This window comes from Alexandromys fortis, unplaced genomic scaffold, assembly GCF_014885135.2.
Source record: "Alexandromys fortis isolate MF-2015 unplaced genomic scaffold, M_Fortis_MF-2015_v1.1 scaffold_5, whole genome shotgun sequence".
NCBI classification, from domain to species: Eukaryota; Metazoa; Chordata; class Mammalia; order Rodentia; family Cricetidae; genus Alexandromys; species Alexandromys fortis.
This window is the reverse complement of record NW_026067924.1, coordinates 29,505,559-29,517,572: the sequence shown is the minus strand read 5'-3', so window position 1 is coordinate 29,517,572 and position 12,014 is coordinate 29,505,559.

Below are 12,014 nucleotides of genomic sequence, written 5' to 3'. Positions count from 1 at the left end.
TGTAGTCGATCATAAATAAGTAAAGTGATGATATCAGATCATTCGCTGATAGGAAGGAATCTTGTATTGTGACCTACTTCTAGACTATACAAATGAAGTAGTCTTTCCTTCAGACTCTGTTTTTATTAACTAATTAATTTTATGTATATAGTTGCTTTGCCTGCCTGCATGTATGTGTACCATGTGCATGCCTTTCACCCGTGAATAATGGAAGGGGTGGAAGGTTAGATCCAGAGGGACTGAATTTACTGATGGTTATGAGATACTCTGGGGGTGCATGGAATTAAACCTAGGACCTCAGACAGAATATCCAGTGCTCCCAGTGCTTTCAGCTGCTGAACCATGTCTCCAGCACCCAGCTTCTATATTTTATGACACATAATCTTAAGCTTCTTCCTACTGCAATGTGCCTTTCCTCTGAACCCATGCAGAAAGTTCATATCTTTTTTTCAACCAAAGCATTTAGCCAAGGTGAAGTGTAGTCATCCTACACTTGAGTCTAAGACACAGAAGCTCTTCAGAGCCTCCATAAACTCCCTCTTGGTGCTGTGGGAAACAAGGAGGAAGGTGACCAGCATGTTCATGACTAGGAACTTGGCTTCATTGACTGTATCAGGTAGATTCCTTGCTAGAAAAATCAGAGTAAAGCTTATCAGAGGCAAAGAGACCAGGCAGCCAGGACACAGATGAAGGTAGTGAATTGGCTTTTGTTGTATACAATGACCTGTCCATGCCCAGAGTGTTGAAATAGGAGTGGCAGGCTACGTTCCTGGTACCCGGCCGCCCACATGGCTAGCTTTATCCAAAATAATTACATGGAAACTGTATTTTTTTAAACACTGCCTGGCCCATTAGTTCCAGCCTCTTATTGGCTAGCTCTTACATATTGATCTAACCCATTTCTAATAATCTGTGTAACACCACAAGGTGGCTTACCAGGAAAGATCTTAACCTGCATCTGTCTGGATTTGGAGAATCATGGCGATTGACTGACTCGGCTTCTTTCTCCCAGCATTCTGTTCTGTCTGCTCTGCCTACTTAATTTTCTGTCCTATCAGGCCAAGCAGTTTTCTTTATTAGTTACCAATGAAAGCAACAGATAAGGTACAAGACCCACCTCCATCACCAGAGCACACATCTGTGTGAAAGAGTAGGGGAGAGGCTGCCATGAAGATGTCACAGAGTGACTTGAATCGGAAATCAGATGGGGTTGGTGATTCTGTTGCTTGAGATAGATGTTCTTTATTGACTTCAAAATGCAATCAGAAGCAAAAAGAATAAAGCATTAGTGTAACCCAGTTTAAAAGAAATTATTTTTGCATCTTAGAAAAAGGTCCTGAAGAGGCTTATCAGTTATTTAATTTTTGGGCTCCTGGGAAACAACACCTGACAAAAACAATTGTGAGTACAGTCAATCATGGCTGGCAAGGCATAGAGTCAGAATGAAGCAGCTGGTCACATTGCAGCCACAGTGAAAAGGAGGGAAGATGAATGCTGGTAATTAGGTGCCTTTCTCTCTTTTATTCAGTCTAGGACCACAGCACATGCCATGGTGCCAAGCACATTTGGTGTGAGTTCTCCCACCTCAATAAACCTAATCTAGAAGATCTCTTACAAACATACCCCAAGGTTTGTTTCCATGATAATTGTCAATAACATCACACTGACAGTCAAGAAGGTATCACTTCAGTGAGACAGAGATGATAAGGAGTCACCTTCAGGAGTAGTTAGAGGGAACAAGGTTTCAGAAGAGCACAGTACACAGAAAGACTCTAACTTAACAATGGGTGTGGTCTAAACAAGAGATGAAGTCAGCAAACCAAAGCAAAGTAGACTCAGGGCATGGCTAGATGATGAGACTTATCAGCCAGGAATGAAAGTGAGGCTTGACTGAACCTTGCAAGCCATTCCTGTGTCTTGTCTGAACCCATCTTCAGATATTTCTCAATGGGAGGCTATGGCTCAATAGAAGAGAAGCCAGAAGAAATAGGAAGCTTCTCCAGAAACTCTTGATCTGAATCTTTGCTCTCACGTGTGAGAACCTTCTCCATATCATTCTCCTTAGCCTTTGGATTCAAGGCTACCTCTTCAAAGGGAACACCAATAGAGATTTTTCCATGTGACCAAGGAAACTGAAATCTGAATCAAAAGTTAGCAGACTCTAGATCTTAGACAAAAGATGTTGGATGTCTGCTGCCAGTAAACATTCTAACACACTATTTTGAGTATGAAATAGTGTTAGATTAGCATCAATAATCCTAATTTGATACATAACGGGTGAATCAATAGAGTAGATACATTTCACAGCTATATTTGTATAGCAGGTGAAGAGAAGCCTAGCTATAAATAGTGAGTTGTGATGGGTTCCTAATACCTTTTGTGTTTTAACAATATCATTACTCTACTTCAGGTTCCTCTGTAAATTCTACAATAATATATCAACAATCTGACACTGAAGAAGGACTCTAACCTTGAATTTCTCAGGTTCTTCATGTACAAGACAGGATAATAATAATAAATGCTGGAACTGCATTAAGAAGTTACGACATTAAGGAGTTACTTGCATTAAGAAGTTGCATATGAGTTATGACAGTAGTTTTTTTTTCACACTGCAATACCTGGGATCTATAAGTGTTAAATTACAGCTAGTATATTTATTACAGATTATCACTTCTTATTCTTTATGGCACCCTCTTCTTAGATAAACTGCCCAAGATGTCAAGATCTTAAGTACACCCTACTATTGTTCAATTCAAATTTCTGCCTCTAAGGAATTGTTTGGCTAAATGCTCTAGTACAAATGGTTAAAGGTTCTTCTAGAATCTGTCTGACAAAGTCTTCATGTTGTCTTATTTCCTCCTGGTCAGTCCTCTGGAGAGGGGAGAAGGTCAGAGCCAGTTCAGGCTGCTCAAGGGCAGGGTGTTCTGACTCTCAAGCTACGGTGCTTTTGTGGTCTATTGCTCAACCCCTGGTCATCAGTTTCGCAGATCTCTCTGGGAAAACTGAGGTTTCTGTACATCGTTTTTCAAGGTCGGTGAAAAGAGAACAATCAGCACCATACACTCTCTTGTGACAAAGGCAGCCTGTGGAAGAAGCCCCACCTCTGAGTCTGTGACTGTCCTTTTGACTTCACCCCTGTGTGTATTGCTTCCACAGGGCACTTCACTTCCAACTCAGTTAGCTTCCTCTTTGATCCCCAGTTCTTCCAAAATTTTCACCAACCAAGTTCTTTCCTTGCATTTCTATTTTCGTGTATTGACCCAGAGTCCACGTGTGTTTGTTTCAATGCTAAAATTATACTTACCTGTTGGCTCAGTCTTTTCCCTTGAAGACCACATGTCCTCTGAGAACTAAGAAGTAAATGGCAGGCTGGAGGCTGGAAGAACCAATGTAAGTCAGATAAATCCCTCAGCATCTTGTGTTGCCCCTGATGTAGGCACTACATTTGAACAGAACATGAAAAAGAAACAAGTCCTGGAAACAGAAACTAGTGGGTAGAAAGCTTTCTCGGTGATATGACTGGAAGCCCCGACTCTTCCCAGCAATCCATGCCTGTCCCTGTCTGCCATTGTTCAGGCAAGAACTGGCACGAATGAGCTCTCTCTCTCTCCCTCTCGCTCTTTCTCTCTCTCTTCCCTTCTAAATCTCCCTCTCTCCCTCCCATATCCCACTCCCCCTTTCTCTTTATCTTATATCTATTTCTCTCTCTTCTCTTTCTCCAAGAACTCCAGGCTCTTGATTTTTTAAAGGGTAGGGGCGAGGGGTCAATAGAATAAATCAATTTCCTTTTCATTTTTTTTGAAAGGTTTGACTCATTGCTTTTCAGGAGAATCTTTTGAATGCAGGGATAATGGAAGCTTCTTCCTGCAGCCAAAGAACCTTGAGAATAAAAGGCAGCAGCAGACCTGCCGTTGTGACTCTCTCCAATGGAGGTCAAGAAATAGAGAAACGAAAGGTCTCAACCAAGAGAAGCCATCTGAGAAGCTCCCTAAAGAGCTCCCCACTGCCACCAGGCTCCACTGGAATATCTACTGCGCATGTACATAGGCAACAGTTGCAACACCAAAACCCTTGACTCAGGTCATCATCTTTGGTTAGTTAATCAGAAAGAATCAAAACTTTTAGGGAAAATAAGAAATATGACTCAGCTATCCATCTTGGTTCGTTTGCTCAGTCACAGAAAGGTCATGAATTCATAAGGAAATGCTTTGAGTTGGTGTGGTTTATCTCTCAATTTAAAGCAGTTCCTGGAGTTGGCTGAGAGAAGGCAAACATCACATCACCTATAAAATCTGCTCCCTCCTCTCCCTTGCAGCATTTCCTCACAGGTTACTCCATACCAAGAAAAAACAGAGGGCAGGGCAACAATGAGATAAATATTCTTGAAGCAGAGGAAAGCAAATGAAGTATGAACATAGCCCCTAAAATAGAGAGAATCAGACTTCCAAAGAGCTCATAGAACACAGGCACGGAGGGTAAGCAAAGGGGCTACAAAATAGAATGAGTAAAATAAAACGCAATTAAGCAATGTTTGATTTTATAGCCTTTTAACATTTATATATCTATTTTGTAGGAGGATGGGCATATTTATGACATGGTATGCATCTGGAGGTCAGAGGACAGCTTGCAGGAATCTCTTCTCTCTTCCTACCTTCTCTCCTGTGACTTCCAGGGGTGGAACTCCAATTGCTGGACTTGGCTGGAAGTGCCTTTACCCACTGAGCTGTCTCTCTGAGTTTAGAATTAAGCCAGGAACTGGTCATTCTCCATTTTTTTTTTTTTGAGCTAGTCAAAATTAACCTCAATTGCAGCAACTTATTTCCAGGGCTGGAAGACACACATGGCTCATTATCACTTATGGGCGTCTCTCCCTGCACAGATAAACTACTCTCTTGGCATCGCCCATGCAAAGATCTCATCAGCACGTGGACGGCATGTGATATAAAGCACGTCCACAAGGGAAGAATTATCTTTTACTGGCAATCTGTGAGCGCTATGGAAAAAGACGTTTCATGATAGAATTATAAATGCTGGCCCATCAAACAAAAGCCTCATGTCTAAACTCGGGGTGAATATTGGATGCCATTTTTTTTCCTGCTTGGCATTTTGATGTAACTATGCAATAATATCAAATAATTTTGTGTTTACATATGCCAGGTGACAAACTGCATATGTGCAATTACAGCACTTAGTAACGAATTTTACAGGCATCTAATGCATAATGAAAATTCTGTATTGAAGTATTTTTTTTTCTCCTACAGTTTTATGTGTATTTGACACAGAATAGACAGGAGAGAGAGTCTTCCAATATTGGAGGCATTTACCAAGTCAGTTGTCTCATAACTTGCCACTGTGTATGAAGCCAGAGATGGAAGAGGCCTGCAGAATCACGAATGGAAAGCAGAACTAGGAAGGAATTGCAATCAATACTACTGAAGCGATTTCTGTGGTGTGAAAATTAATATTTTTGTTTGAAGCTACACTGAACAACAATTTCAGGTCAATCTGATCATTCAGAAATAAACTGATTACCGTTTAGGATAAGATGATAGAACATAGCACAGTGTGTTTAGCCTTGGCTTCTGAAAGTAAAATGAATGTAAATGGTGATTTAAAGGAATCTGCCTAGCAACGTGGAGCATCTAAAACTAAAAGAATCACTTGCTAAGGACCAGGTTTGTGGCTCAGAATTGTCAAGATGATTGTTACAGATCTCTGAATATGGCATGATTGATTGAAACTCTTTCTTGGCTAATTTAATTTAATTTCTTTATTTAATATCAATATGTGCCTACCACTAAAGGAGGCTTTCTGATAATCAAAGAGCCTCTTTCCTGATAAACGCTAAGATTTCTTTTCTTTAAAATCTTTAATCCAAAGTCATGTCATTTTAGTTCCTAATATCAATATTTTTTCCTTGTGGAGTATTTTCTAAAACATGCAAATAATTTGTTTTTGCACTGGAAGAAATGCAGAGCATTTTTAATATAAAGTATACAGAGCATTCTAGGCAACTACAGCTGTGTTAAAGCTGTGTGTTCTTTTGGATTTGGTTCAATAATTAAATTGTATAATACTGGATCTGACAACAAATGCTTTAAGATATCCCTAAACCTATGTTTACTTTAAAAAAAATTATAAATTAAAAATTTTATATTGCCAAATAATTTCCTAAGATCTTAAAGAATTCATTGAAAATGTGATGCATTCTAGTGTTTATTTATGTTGTGACGGCTACACCTGAATTTCGCATTTTAAAGCACATAAAATGTGGTTAGGAACTAACACCTGTATCAACAGTTGACCAGTGTCTGGGTTGTTTATGATACAGCAGGGTGTATGCTAGTGTTGCTGTCATTCCGGCAGCATAGCATGTGATTATCATAAGCTGCTCAAGAATTTCTCAATGATTTTTTAAGAATAATAATAAAATAAAAGTAATATAAAAAGCTACAGAAAAACCTAACACTGGAAAAAAAAAAAAAAAAAAAAAAAAAAAAAACAGAAGAAACAGAGCCCAAGACAAAGCCTAAGAAACAGAGACACACTTGTGGTACTCCTAGCAATCTCATAAAAAACGCTAAGCTGGAAGTCATAATCTGTACCCAAAGGACCTGATGTAGACCTGTGCAGGCCTTGTGCATGCTGCCTCACTCTCTCCAAGTTCATTTGTGCTTTGGTCAGGTGGATTTAATGGGCCTTGCTTCCTTGGTGTCCTCCATGACCTATGGCTCCTATACCTTTTCTGCTTCCGCTTTTACAGGGTTCACTGAGCCCTAAGGGGAGGGATTTAATGGCTATTTATGGCTAAATATTTCAAGGTCTCTCATTCTCTGCATAGCAACTGTCTCTAGGTCTCTGTAGTTGTTCTTATCTGTTGCAGAAAGAAGCTTCTCTGATGATGGCTGGACAAAACACTGATCTATGAGTACAGTAGAATATTATTAGAAGGCCCAATTTTTGCTTTTTTTTTTTTTTTTTTATAAAACAATAGTATCTGGATTTGCCCTAGGTCTCTGAGCTTTCTAGTCTCAGGTTCGTGATAACCCAAGAGTGTTGAGTATGACCTCTATCTCATGGAATGGGCTTTAAGTCAAATCAGATATTGCTTGGTTATACCTAGATTCCTTTTGCCATCATTGCACTAGCATATCTTGCAGGCAAGACACCATTGTTGACACTCTAATACGTCTAACAAACCATGACAAGTATTCTGCAGCCAGGGCTTGAACCGAGAGTTCATAATTACACACTATGGGGTAAGACCCACATGTAGCCCATTTTGTCTGACCTAGGACCTTTATTATTAAGGCCATTAAATTTTTTGATGCTATTTATTTTTTATAACATATATTTTGAGCATGTATGTGTGTGAATTCCATGGTATCTATATGGAAGTTAGGGAACAACTTGCACGAGTATTTTTTAGTTCAATATGCGGGCCCAAGAAATCGAAATTAGGTCATCGGGTTTGACCACAGCGTCATTGCTTATTGAGCCATCCTGTCATACCATGCAATGTCCAAAATCCTTGAAGACTCAGGTGAATTGTTGATTCTTTCCTGACCTCTCTATCATGATAAATTTAGGGTTAATCTTCCCCACTAGCTTCAAAGAATGGTGTGTTTTCATGTGGATTACTTTGCAAAGGTGACCAAAATATATATGATTGGAAAGAAGGGCTGGGGTTCAGAGCTTTTTTAGTACAGCTGGTGGCATGAAGTCTTGAGTTCAATCTCCAATACTGAACAAATAAAAACAAATAAGCAAATACCAACCCCAAGCCAGTAGCTGGATTCCTCCTGAATTACAGTGCATCTCAGCTGCCTTGGCTGCATGGTTATTCATCTCGGAGCTCCTTCACAAAAGCTCATTCTTCATATTGTCCCCCTGATCTGAAATGTGGCTATTTCTCTGTATTGCTAACTCTGAGTGTCTCAAGTCTTTTTTTGTGTACAGTCACTGCACACAGTTTTATATTTTAGTTTAAAAGAGTACTTTAAATGTTATCTTATGAGATATTTTTTCTTTAAGTTCTTCCAAAGGCCAAAAGAAAAAAAATGCATGTTAATAAAAATAAAATTTATTTTGTGTAAATGTGAAACATTCCATTGACTATTTTTACAAATTCAATTTTTATTTTAGGATCTTAGCTACATTATGCTTATGTATTTTGAGATGTTTTGGTATTTCATAATCCCAGTGATAATGTCATTGCCTATTATTACCCAGAAATTATGTTCAACATTATTTTTTTAAATATCAGAATAATCAGAAGTGGAAGAATGATGATGGGAATCCCTAGGAAATGCTACTCTTGTGAAATACACCGTTATTTTCCATTTATTCATTTCATTGCCCAAAGGACTGCAGGCTTGGATCAAAACTGTCGAGTAGACCTTTGTGGGTTGCTGTCACTCTCTTTGATTACAGCTGAGAACTCAGATGTTTTATTTTCAGTCTTCAATTCATGGGAAAGAAGAAAACCAATGGGATAAAATTGCTTAACATAGTAATTAGAGAATGAATGGAAAGAAAAACACACTAGCCTTCTAGACTCTAATCATGGCAAAATCACTATATAAGTGAACTTTTCTAGTCCTCATCTTCAGGTTATAGTAATCTATACAAATTTGCTTAAGCAAAAACTTCATGAGTGATAGTTACTCTGGTCTAGGGGATAGGGCTGAAGGAAATTGGTGGGGTGGTAACAGTGTTCCAATTCAATGAGGAATGCTTGTATTAGTTATGCCTTTGAAAAACACATGCCCATACCACTGATGAATTTTATTATGTCACAATAAAGCTAAAACCACCAGTACTACATAACAAATTATTCCCAAATTTAGTGGCTTTGAACAGTGGTATTGACCAAAAGTATAAATAAAAATTATTTAGTCATTTAATTTGCTTAGTGGTAATCCTTTTGACAAAATAACAAAGAAATGATGTCTCATGGTCCCATCACCTTCTAGAAACTCCCACCATCCTGCCATTCCTTGTTACGCTGTTGTTAGAAAACACTGCTGGATGATGAACAGTGAGAACAAAATTCCTGGGATTAGAGAGCACGATGCTTTCTCTACCACAACATCGGTTTTCGTACAGTTAAGCCTCTGACAGACCTTAGCTTCATTATAGAATTACCACGAACATATTCTGAGAACATCTGGGAAAGAATTCTCTCTCTCTCATGGGAACTCCCTCGTCCTAGTAAAATATTGATGATAGAAGTTTTCATAATAAAGTTAATTTCCACTGATGTTTGACTTCTTAGAAAAAAATTTCCTTGAAAAAAAATTTGTAATGGAACAAATACAAAAAGAAATGTATTTGACCCAGTTAATTGCCTTTCTGAAGTTAACCAGACAGCTCAACACGTCTGTACATCCAAGATTGGGCCCTTCATTGAGATAAATTAGTTGGAATCTAGCCTGAATTTTCTTCCCTTCAAGGACCCTGATTGATTTAACAACACACAGAATTTGAACACATTGTGTCGAACAAGCTAGCCAAAGGGAGAGAGGAGAAATACAGAAAACATACCACCATTGCAGTAGGACTCTGGTCACACAAGGGTTGCTACAAAAGGGTCGTTGGAGAGAATGAATGCAGGGAGCCCATAGTGTTTCTGCACACTGACTGTGCTTGTTAAAATTGTCCAAGGCGAATTCCTTAGCAGAATAGCAAGCATTTCTCCCATAATGTTGCTCTGTTGTTGTGCACTCAAGTCTTTCTGAAAAGAATAGATCTGAATGCACATATGTTCATCAGAAGCTATGGGGAAATAACTTGTAATAATATCTCTGTGTGTGTGTGTGTCCTCTCTCTCTCTCTCTCTTTTTCTCTGAACTATCTCATTAGAAACAGCATGCACTTTCTTACTTTTCACTCCAACAACTATCATCGGAATGTTTTCACATGCAAACACTCAAAAAGTCCTCTTGTGACTTGTCCACATTCCTCCCTCTAAGTACCACTCTCCATCATCACTTTCCCTATGGTACTTCCTTCACTCTTATGTATCTTTCTTTCTGCATTTCCTCTCTTCTTTTTCCATTTCTTCCCTAACTGAATGAGTCTCAATAAAGAACAGCTTGCGGGGAGGGGGGAGAGAATATTCTAATGTGGCCCTTTTATCCAAAATAACATACTCCACCCATGGCTGAGGGGTTCTCATGACAATGTGTGTTTTCAAAGTGTGTGGTCCTTTAATAACTTCTATTCTCAAGGGGCCATAAATGATCACCAAGTTGATAATTTTATATACAAAAGATCTGAGGACAAACAAAGACCGACAATTTGAAAGAACAGCTGTCAGTGCCAAATTGAATCTATTCCTATCTAAATATAATTGCATCCAATATTTATCTGACACAAAGAAACAGAAAGGTAAGAGGGCAGCTGCAAAGTGCAAGCACCACACCTTAAAAGGTTCCGTCAATAGATTTAAGAATATTGAATGTGTTCTATTCTCCCTTATTTGATATTCTCTCAAGAATGCTCTGTTGTTGTGCTTCATTGAGATATCTGTCTTTTATGTAATGTTGTTAAACCATGACAGGGGAGGTGGATGATAGCAAGTTTGATTTCTGCTCACCTTGATCCCCTCAAATATTTTCTCTCCATCCCATTTCAGAGGACTGGGATTTCCCTGTTGCAGAAGATTTCTTTGTCTCCTCTGTTCTCAACACCACACATACTTTATCGTGTTACTGTGACTTCCTTCATGACTCTTTTACTCACGCAAACCTCATGGCTTTATTGCTACTTGCAGCTGAAAACTTATCTCCTGTCTTTCCTGTTTCTGGGTCAGATAAAGATGAAGAATGTCCCGTTTATTATCCACAGTCTTTGTTATCAGCCATCCAAGTGAGATCAAGCCACTATGTCCAACGTATTCCACACAGTACCTTGCTTTTATCCATAAATATTCTGAAACAATGATCTAATTGTAGCCCAATGTTTTCTGAATCATAAAGTTATCTTTAAATACAAATGATATTCAAATATTAACTCTGAAGTCGTCATCTGACACCATAGCGCAATTGTTTGCGCTCAGTCCTGTCCTCCTGATTTCTCTCAAACTGCACATCCTCAGGTCCAGCTTGGCCAGCTTACCAGTCCACCTGTCCTCCCTGAAGCATGCTCCCAGGCATTAAAGTGACTGCATTTGCAAGAACCTGGTCTTTCACCTACCTAGCTCTCTGGCTTGTTCCTATCATACCTTAGGAGGTCCTTTTGGATTCTGTCTTCCTGTTATCGTAAACCACATCTTACCATATGTACCACTACAATTGTTTACAGGTGTGTCCCCTACAAGATTCCCTGTGTCTTCTACTACTGCTCAAGAGAATGTTTTAAGAACAGCAGAAAACCAGTAAACGCTTGTTAACCACACTGCAATCTCATGACTGTGTGAAGCACTTCCCATTTCAGTGCTTGGTCTGAGTTCACGTTCATTCTTATTTGCATGCTTTATTTTCACCCAACACTCAAAATGACTGTTTTATTTGTAGCCAGACGTCTCCAAGTCACCTCTGCTTGTATCCTAATAGCGAGTTCAAATATCAATTGTCATCACCAAACTCTTCTGTGTTCTCACGGCGTCCTTTCTTTTGTCTCTCCAACTCCAGTTGCTGAGGACATTACTGACTTCTGTCTCACACACAGGCTCACTAGAAAGTCTTCTCCATCCTGGATCTCACCACTTTTCTCTCCCTTCCTGCTACCATTTGATGATATGCCTCTACTGTCTCTTACTAAGCCCACCACAATAGTGACCCCAGCTGAGAGTCCTGCTTCTTTTTACCCAAGCCCTACAATTCCTTCAGCATGGCAACAACTGAGACTAAGAAGCCAACAGACATGATCACAACCACGGCCCTTACTGTCTTAGTATGTTTCCACTTACCAAATTTGTGTGTCTCGTTATTTCATTTGTGCATTTGGTCTGTTTTCTTCAGTAGCTTACCCCTCTCAAGGATGATAGGAATTTTTATATGGTGTGCTTA